The sequence below is a fragment of the Topomyia yanbarensis genome, chromosome 2 (genome assembly GCF_030247195.1).
Source record: "Topomyia yanbarensis strain Yona2022 chromosome 2, ASM3024719v1, whole genome shotgun sequence".
Lineage (NCBI taxonomy): Eukaryota > Metazoa > Arthropoda > Insecta > Diptera > Culicidae > Topomyia > Topomyia yanbarensis.
The window spans coordinates 353,235,616-353,250,234 of record NC_080671.1 but is presented as its reverse complement, the minus strand read 5'-3'; the positions used below and the strand labels follow the sequence as shown (position 1 = coordinate 353,250,234).

Sequence of the window (14,619 nt, the reverse complement as noted above, 5' to 3'; positions counted from 1 at the left end):
AATCCTTCAGTATCATCCATATTTATGAAACTTCCTGAAAAAATATAAAAAATCCACATGGATATCAAAGGGGGTGGGGGTTTGGGGTACAGGAATTGTCCACGCTTATCCGCGGAGGGGGAGAAGGAGGTCGAAAACGAAGGTTTTTTTTGTCCATGTGGTATATGAACGGCCCTTTGCAAGAATACACCTTAATTAAGTACGATATTTTTTGTTTCAATTGTTTTGCATTGGTTCAAGAACCATACTTCTATAAAGGAAACTTCTATATTGGAAAGTTACTTAACACTGCCTTCATTGGTTACAACAAGACAGGCATGACTAACCCACGTGAAATGCCTCGTGCTTGCATTCTTGCAAAGGCTGTTGACGAGTGTCTCATAATGGAGCTCACAACTCGCGATATCTGTGCAGCCACAGTTACACTGACTATTGGTAACATATATAAAAAGTATATTTACATTGTTCAGCATATCTACCGTATAACGAGTCATCTCCTTGTGGTGATTTCAAAAACGTTATATCATATTGTAGCAGAAATGGGCTCCCGCTTATTATCGGCAGTGATACAGCGCTCATCACATCATTTGGGGCAGCTCAGATATCAATCTGAGAGGCTCTGAACTGATGGAGTACATAAGTAGTAGAAATCTGCATATTCTGAATGTGGGAAACCGACCAACATTTGCGAAGTCTGGGAGAGAGGAGGTGTTTGCTCTGAAAGAATTTCGCAATACCATTCATAGTATCATCCTACCCCTTGGTTGAGGGTTAAGCTTGAAAGAATGAAGAAGGATATTAGAAGAGCTAGGAACCGGCGTCAGGCTTTCTGGTCAGCTCGTAGTTCATATAAGAAATGTCTTAGATCTGCAGTGCGAGATGGGTGGCAAAACCTATGCACTAATATCTCTAGTCTGAACGAGGCTAACAGGTTAAATACGATAAATATGTTCTTAATTGTCTCTTCGACACACACGTTTTAGGATTTGTCGATCTAGAGCTAAACAATGTTCACATGTCTCATTCAGGCGATTCGGACTCGTGCGCGATTGCACGCACATTGGTTGCCACTGAATCGGTCAAAAAGGGCAGTTGATAGCTTTTCTCCATACAAATCGACTGGAAAAGATGGACTCTTTGCCGTGCTACTGCAAAAGGGATTTGATATTTTCAAACATGTCTTGAAAAATATTATGCTTTCCAGACTTGCTACCGGGTATATCCCGAAAGCATGGCGAGAAATAACTGTTAGATTTATTCCAAAAGAGAGGGGCTCAAGCTATGAAGAAGCCAATAGTTTTGGGCCTAGGGTAATTTGAGGAGAATGAACATTTTTAGAAAAAAGGTCATCGCGGGAGAGATGCCGCATGTGCGGGTGATATGCCGCACCATGGTCACAAACTGAAAAATGGCGAACAAAAGTATTTTTTAGCTATCGTATTTTTCCAAAGGGGGTAATACCATTTCAAGAAACATTTTTTTATTCAACATTTTAAAAATATTTTTTTTTTGCGACCTTGTGTAACGGTTAAGTTGGAGTAACTTAATTAAGGGTACTATTTTTTTTATTTATTTTACACCTCAAACAAGACTATCATGTGAATACTGTAGGTTACTGGTCTTTGGAACAGTTACCATGTTGCTACCAGCCGCACACGACTTTGGTCACAAATAGTTACATGAAGTGAAGATATTCTTGCCCCCAGTGATATTACACTCACATGTAGTTTTCCTTACAGGACATTCCATGTGAGGATTCTCTCTCGAGAGGAGTGATTGTTTGGCTATATGGAGAGACAACAAAAAACGCAAGTGGTCTGTTACGCTGACGGTTCTCTGATGAAGGGACGTGCTGGTGCTGGTGTCTACTGTCGTGAAATGAGATTGGAATAATCTCACTCGCTAGGTACTGTATTCCAAGCAGAAATCTTCCCGATCTTGCGCGGAATACAATCGGCCTTTAACAGAGCTTGTCCGGCAAAGTTATAAACTACTGCTTCGATAGTCAGGCTGCAATCAAGGCCCTTAGCTCAGACAAATCACGGTCCAAATTAGTGATCGCGTGCCGAACCCAACTCGAAGAATCAAGCATTGCCAACACTATCTACCTTGCACTATGGTCCCAAAGCTGTATTTAGGAAGACAAAACTGTTTGCGCCTAAACCGTTGGTTTTAGATATATAGTATCTTCGGCAAACTTTCTTAGAAATTTATTGCCATTTTTTATATTTTTTTAATTAGGGTGGTTCTTGTGGTTATGGTGTTCAAATTATAAACTTCTTAGATATGTAAAATTCAGCTACATAATGTTCTACAAAGTTATAAATCAATCAAATTGAAGCCACTTTTGTGAAGAAACTATGTGGCTATCTCTAATGGTTTATGTGCTATTATTTTTGCAATATTTAAGGTAGGGTGGTTCTTGAAAAATTGCTTTTCTATTAATATCTTTTTATGTGTTAATTTTTCGCTAATGCTTTGTTATAGAGGTTTTTAGAACTTTTGTAAATACACATTTCTGCCGAAGCAATAAAGTTTCTATCTCTTTTTTTTCAAAGCTATATATCTTCCAAGATTGCAAATGAATTTTCAATCTTTTAATTTCATTTGAAAGATCGGAAGTTTTCTAGTTTTTTGTGAAAAAACTGCGGGAGAGTTATTTCTGTAAAAAAATTAAATAATTTTTAAAAATGGTCTATTTTTCAACAAAAATCGTTCATAGTGCCTTGTCTGGGTGCCCGGATTTTCCGGTATTACTGGAAACGAATGCGCTGATTAATTAGCCAAGGCAGGTTTAGCGATTGACATCGTTGGTCCTGAGCCCGCCCTGTCAATTTTGACACGTTGGATATGGGAAAAAATACGGTCCTGGGCTTTGTCCGACTACCGCAATTATTGGAGAAATCTACAAACGTGTCGCCAAACAAAGGTGTTTCTAGAACAACCGTGCCCAGTGATTTCGAAAAATCTCCTACATTTTTCGAAGCTCCACTGCGGCATGCTGACCAGGGCTTTAACCGGCCACTACAAACTCTATTATCACATGGCAACTATTCAGCGCGCTGAGTCATTTTCATGTGATCTTCGTGAATCCTACTACGGAACCTCATATCATCTGATATGCATGGCCTTAAGGGCAGCTCAGCAGTAGCGCAATTACGAATTCGAGTTTTCGGACATCCTTACATAGCCGACACCGTGTTTGGACGATTGAAACTCAGAGACATACTAAAGATTCTTATCCAATGTGGCAAAGAGCTTTAGGCTTACTCGCAGGCGATTTGAACTACTTGTGAGTTTAACTTACCTGCTGATTCTTTTAGTGCTGTTATTTTTCTCAACCTTCCAATTCTACTTCCTCTCTCCTCATTCTCCTTTCCTTCCGCTCAGGAAATGATAAAAAGACATGGCAAGGCACACATCCCCGACTACATACGGAGAACGTGCCATTTCAGTGTTTTAAAACGTCGTTTTCGTGCTCAAAATTTATAGCGTCTAAACCGTTGACTTTAGAGGTATAGTTTGTTCGGAGAAGTTGTTGTTCTTATGATTGCGCATCCACAAGAGTATACCGTTCAGTGATTAATTCACCTATAAGTGATATACGAAATTTATTTTCCGAACTAATTAAGATAGAGACTTTATGTCTTCGGCAAAGTTGTAGTAAATATTACTACAAAAGAAATTACTGAAGACACCATATACCTAGCTTCAATAGTTTACAAGTTATGAAACATTTTATATCGAAGACCCCTTAAAATTAGTTTTTTCATGATAACTTTTTTAGACATTCTCCTATCTTCTTGGAATTTTCCACAAAGTTGTTTGCGGTATCGAAACACATATTTTTGCCGAACATAGTTAATTCCTATCTGTTGAATTTAGATATTCCAAATTTTACGATTTTTTTGGGGTAACTTCCACCTTAAATAACTCGTTAAGAAGCGAAAAGGAGCAAACAGCATCAAAACATACGAAAAGTACTAGCTTTTTACTTTTATATAGTCGCCCGATTGTTAGTCGACGCGATTCTCCCCGAGTGTTATGTTCAAAACAATATCCCATTACAGTGGTATGAAATGAAATATACAAGCGCACTGCGATAAGTAGCACTTATCGCAGTGCTCTTGAATATTTCAGACTACAATGTCTTAACTGTAAATAATTATAAACGTATGGAAAATTTATTGTTGTATCTAGGGATATATCGAAAACTAAAAAAAAGTTACGAATAAAATTTTCATGTTTTGTAGTAGCAAACCAAGTTCTTTGTTCAAACTGCAGGTGTCAATTGCATAATTTATTCAAACACCGCCCAATTATTTTCAATTCATTTCCAATTTCCAGGTTTTTCAGGCAAAACTATCGTGAACATACTTCACACTGTTCATGTTTTCATAAAAATGCTAAACATGTCAACATTTAACATAAACTGGACACAAGAGCAGCTGACAGCTTTGGCTGGTTAATGAAAAAGCATCAATTCGAAATGAAAGCGTCCGGTTTTATCAGGAAAATCCCATAAACTTGAAAGTGAATGATTCAGGTAGTTTTCGCATTTGAACCATGGTTGCAGTAGATTCAACTGAAAGTCATACATCTATTGATATTCATTCGTTTTCGAGCTCTCCATCGAGACAGAGGTTGTTTTTTCTAGTCCGTAGTGCTGTGTGAGGCGATAAAGAATAGTTTTAATCCGCATTCAAGGTTATTTTGCCAGTTCGGTTCGGTCCTCAGTCTTTTGTTCGCGTGTGAGGATTAAACAATAGCCAGCTGTATAAGCTGGATCGGTTCGTCGTTGGACATCAGTTTAAAGCTAAGTGGTTTTTGTCTTTTGTAACACATTTATTGCTTTCTTCCGTCTGCGCGGGCGCTGACCCCGTGCGTTGACGTTTTCTATGGTTCCCTCTCCGGATGGTCAAATGGAAGTTGAATCGGGTTCAACTTCTAAGGCTCCCCCCCGGCCCAAATGCTATCCAGAACTCTCAACTGGTCCATTTGTGGTCTTCTTTCGGCCCAAGACTAAATCACTGAATCTTCTTCAGATTTCTAGAGACCTGACGGAACGGTTCTCGGCTGTGACCGAAATTTCAAAGGTCCGCTCGGACAAGATAAGGGTGTTACTAGCCAACTCAAAGCAGGCAAACGATATTGCTTGCTGTGAGCACTTTACGCGGGATTATAACGTGTATATTCCGGCTGTAAGAGTACAATCCGAAGGCGTCGTAACCGATGAGAGTTTGACGTGCGAGGATCTGCTGAAGTACGGGGTTGGCCGATTCAGAGACCGCTTACTTCAGCCAGTTAAAATACTTGAGTGCAAACGTTTGCACTCAGTAGTAGTTGCGGGGGATGGCTCAAAAACGTACCCCCAATCAAACTCTTATCGGGTGACCTTCGCTGGTACCGCTTTGCCAAATTTCGTCCTTTTGCACAAGGTTCGTTTGCCTGTGCGTCTGTTTGTGCCGCGGGTCATGAATTGCACAAAGTGTAAACAACTGGGTCACACAGCCACCCATTGTAGCAACAAGGCCCGCTGTGGAAAATGCGGGGAGAATCATCTAGATGATTCGTGCAGTAAGCAAGCCGAAAAGTGTCCTTACTGTGCGGAGAGTCTGCATGATATCTCGGCATGTCCCGCGTACAAACTACGCGGGGATAAACTGAAACGTTCCCTTGCGGGACGATCCAAACATTCTTTCGCAGAAATGTTAAAGAATGCTACGCCACCATCCTCAGCAAACATCTATACTCACTTGCCTCCTGACGAGGGCGAGGCTGATAACCCACAAGAGGGAACATCTACTAGGGTGCCTAGAATTTATAGGAAGAGGAGGAACACTTCCTCTCGTAAAGTTCCTTGTAAAGGCCAGAAGGTGTCCCTTGAGGGGGCTCCGAAAGTCACATCTGTTGGAAGTGTTTCAACCAAACCGAAGCAATTAGCTCCTGGTCTCGGAGGATTAAGCTCAGAGAAGGAGTTCCCAGCACTTCCAGGAACATCAAAAATCCCAAGTGTTCCTTTGTTTCAGTTCGAGAGTAATCACAGCACTGGAATTATAAAACTCTCGGACATAGTGGACTGGATAATAAAAACTTTCAATATTACTGATCCTATTAAAAGTCTTATGTTAGCTTTTCTCCCTACAGTGAGAACATTTTTGAAGCAGTTGACTGCTAAATGGCCCCTCCTCTCAGCGATTGTATCCTTCGATGGCTAACTCATCGAACGAGGTCACGGATTTGATCACTGTTCTACAGTGGAATTGCAGAAGTATCATCCCGAAAATCGATTCCTTCAAAATTTTAATAAATAATTTGAGTTGCGATGCATTTGCATTATGTGAAACTTGGTTAACTTCCGACATAGAACTCAACTTCCACGACTTTAATATTATTCGCCTGGATCGAGACACCCCCTATGGAGGAGTGCTTTTGGGGATCAAAAAGTGCTATTCCTTCTACAGAATTAACCTTCCCTCGATAACAGGTATTGAAGTTGTCGCTTGTCAAGTAACAACCAAAGGCAAAAACCTTTGCATAGCTTCCATATATATTCCCACCAGCACCGCGGTTGGGCACCGACGGCTACAAGACATCTTAGAATCCCTGCCAGCACCGCGACTAGTTTTAGGAGACTTTAACTCTCACGGTACAGCATGGGGTTGCCTCTATGATGATAACCGGTCTTCCTTAATTCAGGATCTTTGCGATAACTTCAATTTGACAATTTTAAACACGGGTGAAATGACACGGATTCCTGCTCCTCCAGCGCGCCCGAGCGCCTTAGACTTGTCCCTTTGCTCAACATCGCTGCGGTTAAATTGCACGTGGAAGGTAATTCCTGATCCCCACGGCAGCGACCATCTGCCGATTGTAGTCTCAATCAATAACGGTTCAAGGCCATTGAAATCAATCAATATTTCGTATGACCTCACACGAAATATCGATTGGAAGAGCTATGCTGCCGCGATATCCGACAACATCGAATCTACCCAAGAACTTCCTCCGGAGGAAGAGTACAGCTTTTTGGCTGGCTTGATTCTCGACAGCGCGAATCAAGCTCAGACTAGGCCAGTACCCGGCGCGAACATACAAAAACGTTCTCCCAATCCCTGGTGGGATAAAGAGTGCTCAGACGTGTACGCAGAGAAGGCTGCCGCGTTTAAGACCTTCCGGAACGACGGGTTACCCGCCAGTTTTCGACAGTACGCGACGTTAGACAAGCGAATGAAGAGTTTGATAAAAGCCAAAAAACGCGATTATTGGCGCCGGTTCGTCGACGGATTAACGAGAGAAACATCGATGAGCACTCTTTGGGGAACAGCCCGACGTATGCGAAATCGAAACAGTACTAATGAGAGCGTGGAATATTCAAACCGTTGGATATTCGATTTCGCCAAGAAGGTTTGTCCGGATTCCGCCCCGGCACAGAAGATTTACCGCGCCGCGTCTCCTCACGATAGCGCGAACGAAACACCTTTTTCGATGGTGGAGTTCTCACTTGCTCTCTTGTCGTGTAACAATAAAGCTCCGGGACCAGACAGAATCAAATTCAACTTGTTGAAGAATCTGCCTGACTCTGCCAAGAGACGCTTGTTGAACTTATTTAATAAGTTTCTCGAGGCTAACATTGTCCCACTCGATTGGAGACAAGTGAAGGTCATCGCCATCCAAAAACCAGGAAAACCAGCCTCCGACCACAATTAGTACCGTCCGATCGCAATGCTATCCTGTATCCGGAAGTTGTTCGAGAAAATGATCCTATCCCGCCTCGACAATTGTGTCGAAGCAAATGGCTTACTGTCAGATACACAGTTTGGCTTTCGCAAAGGCAAAGGGACGAACGATTGTCTTGCGTTGCTCTCAACTGAAATTCAAATGGCCTATGCTAGCAAAGAGCAGATGGCATCAGTGTTCCTAGATATTAAGGGGGCTTTTGATTCAGTTTCGATCAACATTCTTTCAGAGAAGCTGCACCAGCATGGTCTTTCAGCGACTTTAAACAACTTTTTACTAAACTTGTTGTCGGAAAAGCACATGCATTTTTCGCATGGTGACTTATCGACATCACGATTTAGCTACATGGGCCTTCCCCAGGGCTCATGTCTAAGCCCCCTTTTATACAATTTCTATGTCAACGACATTGATGAATGTCTTGACAATTCCTGCACGTTAAGGCAACTTGCAGACGATGGCGTGGTGTCTGTTACGGGACCCAAAGCTGTCGATCTACAAGGACCATTACAGAATACCCTGGACAATTTGTCTGCTTGGGCTATTAAGCTGGGTATCGAATTCTCCACGGAGAAAACTGAGCTAGTTGTATTTTCAAGGAAGCGTGAACCAGCACAACTACAGCTTCTATTAATGGGTCAAACTATCGCTCAGGTCTTCACAGTAAAATATCTAGGGGTCTGGTTCGACTCGAAAGGTACTTGGGGATGCCATATTCGGTATCTGAAACAGAAATGCCAACAAAGGATCAACTTTCTTCGTACAATAACCGGAACATGGTGGGGTGCCCACCCAGGAGACCTAATTAGGTTGTATCAAACAACGATACTGTCGGTAATGGAATACGGATGCTTCTGCTTTCGCTCCGCCGCGAACATACATTTCATCAAACTCGAAAGAATTCAGTATCGTTGTTTGCGTATCGCCTTAGGGTGCATGCAGTCGACCCATACGATGAGTCTCGAAGTGCTGTCGGGCGTTCTCCCGTTGAAAAATCGATTTTGGGAACTCTCATATCGATTGCTCATTCGATGCGATATCTTGAACCCGGTCGTGCTTGAAAATTTCGAAAGGCTTGTTGAGCTCAATTCTCAGACCCGTTTCATGTCCCTGTACTTTGACTACATGGCGCAGAATATTAACCCTTCTTCTTACAATCCCAACCGTGTGCATTTCATAAATACTTCTGAATCTACTGTTTTCTTCGACACATCCATGAAAGACGAGATTAGTGGAATTCCGGACCACATACGCCCACAAGTGGTTCCAAACATTTTTTATAATAAATTCCGAGAAGTCGACTGTTCTAAGATGTTTTATACTGACGGATCAAACCTCGAAGGATCCTTCGGTATTTTCAATCAAAAGTTCACCGCCTCCTACAAACTCAGTGACCCTGCTTCAGTTTACGCCGCAGAACTAGCTGCCATTCAGTATACCCTTGGAGTCATTGAAACATTACCCGCAGACCATTACTTCATCGTTTCGGATAGCCTCAGTTCCATTGACGCTATTCGCTCGATGAAACAAGGCAAGCACTCCTCGTATTTTTTGGGGAAAATACGGGAGCTACTGAGTGCTTTATCTGACAACTCTTTCCAGATTACCTTGGTATGGGTCCCTTCTCATTGCTCCATTCCGGGCAATGAGAAGGCAGACTCCTTAGCTAAGGTGGGTGCCTTAGAAGGAGACGTTTACGAAAGACCAATTTGCTTCAGCGAATTTTTCAGTATTACTCATCAGAGAACCCTCGAAAGTTGGCAAACTTCGTGGAGCAGTGGAGAGCTGGGAAGGTGGCTACATTCGATAATCCCTAAGGTATCGACGAAACCTTGGTTCAAGGGGATGGATGTGGGTCGTGACTTCATTCGTGTGATGTCCCGACTCATGGCAAACCATTACACGCTGGATGCACATCTCCGGCGTATTGGGCTCGTGGATAGTGGTATCTGCGCTTGTGGCGACGGCTATAACGACATCGAGCACATTGTCTGGGCGTGCACCGAGTACAGTTCCGCTAGGTCTCGGCTAATGGATACCCTGCGGGCCCGAGGAAGACCAACCAACGTCCCGGTTCGAGATGTGCTGGCAAGCCGCGATGTTCTCTATATGTCCCTTATATACACCTTTGTGAAAACCATCAATATACAAGTCTAACTGCCCCTTGTTATCTCCTTATCATTCTCAGAACGCTCTTCCACCTGTATCAAACCATCTGTATCGAATGAGCCAACAAACGGGACCTACGGCACGAACATAACACGCTTAACTCGAAATGTAGCCGATCCACATCTGAGCCGTACTACGAAATCGTCTGGAAAAACCCCTGCCATCTTGAGGAGGACCACCCGGCGTCCCAGTACATGATTCCCCTGATGAAGGCCACCCGAGTTTGTAATCCATCCGATGATCTCACGATGCCTGAAACTGAAATAATTTTCTCTCCCTGCCATCTTTGTCTACCCTCCCTCCCCTGACTCTTATACCCAGAAGTAACACCCCTAACCCCCCCCCCCCCCAATATCATCACGAAGCATTTAGCTCTTCTTGTCTCTTCTAGTTTTAACTATTATATTATATAATCTCGTTGAAATTGCCCAACTCTACTACCCACAAAAATAACTATAATTACGAATCTTTACAAAATTCAATCATGCCCTCTAGTTATTCCTAGTTTTAAGTTAGTCGTAAAAAATTGTCCCCCTTAATTAAACATTATTTGCTCCGATAATCTCACTGATAAAAATGTCAAACCATATTGCCACAAAAACTAAATGACCCCCCTAATCTTACGAAAACAATATTATCCCCTTGTGTAGATATATAAGATAGCTATAAAATCGCATTAGTTTCATTTTAAAAAAAATCAATATGTAATCCCCTAGTTTTAAGCAATTTAAAATGTAAAACAAAACAAAATTGGCACCTTTAAGCTAACGCAACGTGCCTTATCAAATAAACGATTTGAATAAAAAAAAAATCTATTGATATTCCTTAAAACATTTACATAGGCATTATAATCTTATTTGTTCGAACATGGAACACTCTTCTCCATGACCTAATGAATTTTTTTATCAACCAGTATTTTCGAAATCTAGGAATTGAAAAATTCCTCAGCCAATTTTTTTCTCGAAAGTAATGTACGGTTCGATTTTAATAACGAGTAATATTCCAGGAAAACCTGAATATTGGCAAGGCTAAATTTCACCGTTGACAACTTTTACAGTGGTGGAGATCGGTGTGTAGAATATTAACAATTTTGTACCCAAAGATCTCAAAAAATAAGTCTCCCTTTTCACAGTAATATGTTAACAGAATTTTAAAATACCTTCTAATCTGGAACTGGAAATTGCTTGAGAATGATATTTGATATTCATATCGCCAGAAAGTTGCATCTACCTGAAAATATTTAAAAGAGATATATGTTATTTTTTCGCAAAAATTAAACAACAAAGCAATTTTTTAAGCGACACATAGATGACAAAATTCATTCAATTCCTTATTAACCTGTAAATCAAAATTTTAAAATCGATCTATTTCAGTATGAACCCAATTCATTATATTAGCACATAAATCGGTTCAGTCTTTACCGAAGAACCGATGTGACTGTGACTATGGAATATGTCCGGAATCTGGGACTTCGGAAATTGTCGATAGTGGGCACTGTACTTTCATGTCCATTTCAATAGATTTTAAACCTCTGAGGTATTATGATTGTGTCGGTTTATATGGCAAATTTTTATGTGGCCGCAGTAATTAACCTGTATCTCCGGAACGTGTTGTATATTTCACTTGAAAGCAAGTTTGTGCCTATCGATAAAGAATTCACTGAGAAATAGATGTGCAAATCCAACTCACGTTACACCCATTCTAATATGCACTACATCGCACAGTATTTTAAAACGTCGTTTTCGTGCTCAAAATTAATAGCATCTAAACCGTTAACTTTAGAAGTATAGTTTGTTCGGAGAAGTTGTTGATCTTATGATTGCACGTCCATAGAAGTATACCGTTCAGTGATTAATTCACCTATAAGTGATATACGAAATTTATTTTCTGAACTAATTAAGATAGAGACTTTGTGCCTTCGGTAAAGTTATAGCAAATATTACTACAAATTGCTGAAAACACCATATATCTATCTACAATAGTTTACAAGTTATGGAACATATTATATGGAAGATCCCTTAAAATTAGTTTTTTATAATAGCTTTTTTAGACATTCTCCTATCTTCTTGGAATCTTCCACAAAGTTGTTTGCGGTATCGAAACACATATTTTTGCCGAACATAGTTACTTCCTAACTGTTGAATTTAAAAAGATATTCCTAATTTTAAGATATTTTTGGGGTAACTTCCACCTTAAATAACTCGTTAAGAAGCAAAAAGGAGCAAACAACATCATAATATACTGAAAGTACTAGCTTTTTACTTTTGTATAGTCGCCCGATTGTTAGTCGACGCGATTCTCCCCGAATGTTATGTTCTAAACAATATCCCATCGCAGTGGTTTTAAAATGAAATATTCAAGCGCACTGCGATAAGCAGCTTCATGTTTTCATAGTAAATTGCATAAATCATATTCATCGATGTCCAAAAAAAAGGAAAAGGGTACTTTGGCCACAATCAAGATCAAAGTACCAAACGTAGCATATCGTGCGTTCGTGAAGTGTGTCAAGTGAAATTTAAACAATCAGTGGATACTGGTAAGCTTGAAAAATGATGGAAATCCCACGAGAAGATTTGTTAATGTCTTTCGTGACATTTATAACGGAACGTGATAAACGTCACCTGTTCACAATGTGGATCCTGTCGTGACTGAAGCTCGAGGATGGCTAAAATAAGTATAAAACGATTTTTAGAAGACGCCAAAGCTCTTCTAGCGGAAGAAGAAAGCTTTGAAGATGACGGAGAAAACGATTATTAAAAATAAATTTAAAAAATAAATTAATATCGACATTATTAAACACATCCAAATCAACACTTCGATTTTTGAAAGGCAAACCATATGCATTGCATGTTATAGGCGAACGTGTTCTATGCAATTTACCATAAACACATGAAGCTGTTTGTCGCAGTGCGCTTGAATATTTCATTTTATACCACTGCGATGGCATGTTGTATTGATCATAACACTCGGGGAGAATCGCGTCGACTAACAATCGGGCCACTATATGAAAGTAAAAAGCTAGTACTTTCAGTATGCTATGATCTTTTTTCCTTAACAAATTATTTAAGGTGGAAGTTACCCCAAAAATACCATACCAATTTCATTCTAATTTGGCAGAATCGTCATAATATAAACATTTCAAACAATTTTGTTTTTGTTTCCAAGAAGAATAAAATCAACCATTATACATTCCACTCTTCAACAAAAACGTCGCTCAAGATTTCTACCCACAACCTTGCCTTCGACGTCAGTTTTAGGATTTCCTCTTAAATGTTCATAGTTCATTGAGATTCTTCCCAAGACGATTCTCAAATTTGAATATGTCTTCGAATCTTCTTATAATCATTCTGCGATTAATTACGGATTCTGGGTATCTGTGATATAAAACGTACCCGCGAGCCTTGCATCCTTGGAGCAAATTAAATTATTTTTATCTGATTCATCTTTTATTATAATTTTTATCTGCTTCATCTTTCATTTTATTATAGGCTCTCATAGCGAAGGGTGTGATTTACATCCATTCTATGCCAGACAGACAAGCGCATCCATATTCCGTTTTGAAAGTTTTGGCGACGCAGAGCCACTACTATCATCGAGATGATCAATTCTGGGTTTGGAATGGGTATTGATAATGATCGAATATTTAAAGTGTGTGTGCGTCTGTCTGTACGTGCATCCGTATGCTTGTGTGACGTCGAAAGAGTGGGAGGGAATTATTTGTCCTTCAAATTCGGAAGGCAGAATTCGTTCTCATGGTGTGCAATTTGCGCCGAACATACCCATTATTATTAATGTTATTATTAAGGCCCACGATTCCGCCACCTTCAATTATGCCAATAATCAGAAAAATATCGATGCAAAATTACTTTACGGATAACGAGTTCGATTGAAACCTTTTTGATAACACATCATTAAAATAATAAATTTTACCGTTACCGTTACCGCGTAACGCGCGCTCGCCATCTCAGTGATAGTAGAAAACGCAGGTTCTAAAAAAAGGGATTTAAAAAAAACATCTAACCAATTCACATTAGGTCATTCTTTCGAAATAAATACCATTCAATACGTCGATAAAAACAAAAGTTGATTTATCCAATTAATTTTCAATGCAAATAATACTGCGTATGATTGCAGCCACAACAATTGACATGTCCCCCCAGTTATCGATTGGAATTAATCTTACTGACGCGTGCTAGCTTCAGAGAGCGAGCGAGCGAGCCAGATGAAATTTGCGTGAATAGCACAGTGCTGATGTAAATAGCCGGATTGTCCACGGTTGACCACACCTGTGGAATGGTTCCAGAACGATAGAGCAGGAAAATGCGGAAACACCGACTCGACGACCGGTTTGCAATCAATTGGACTAAGCTGTGGCATGCGATGCCGATTATCGACACTTTTACGGGAGGTGCGAATAAAATCGATTTAAAACGGATCCACTGTTGCTGCTGACGCGCTCGCTATCGGAGACACGGCGACGGGATCAATCGAATGTTGAAGCATTAGACCATCAAATTAGCAATGGAAGCTAGAGGAAATTGGTTACAAATTGAGTTTGGGGTTTTTGTGAAGCTGAAACGGCTTTATTTGGGGGTGACTAATCGGAGCGATTTAGCTACGCTCTTGAAAATGCTGCAAAGTTCAATGCTAGGAAGGAGGTAAGAATTAATTAAAAGTTCATTGTTCGATTTTCGCTTTGATGTAGCCAGTAGGCTT

General features: G+C 40.5%; 1 protein-coding gene across 4 annotated transcripts in view; it reads right to left on the bottom strand.

The window, feature by feature from the left end:
• The window catches only part of LOC131684257 (extracellular serine/threonine protein CG31145), a 177,094-nt gene that overhangs the window by 49,389 nt on the left and 113,086 nt on the right, over nucleotides 1-14,619 (bottom strand). For 2 of the 4 annotated variants that reach the window (XM_058966952.1, XM_058966953.1), the window contains one exon: nucleotides 11,063-11,133. The exons of the other annotated variants lie outside the window; for them this stretch is intronic. The gene's annotated coding sequence lies outside the window, so the exon portion shown is untranslated. The remainder of the gene's footprint in view (nucleotides 1-11,062; nucleotides 11,134-14,619) is intronic. 4 annotated transcript variants of the gene reach the window in all.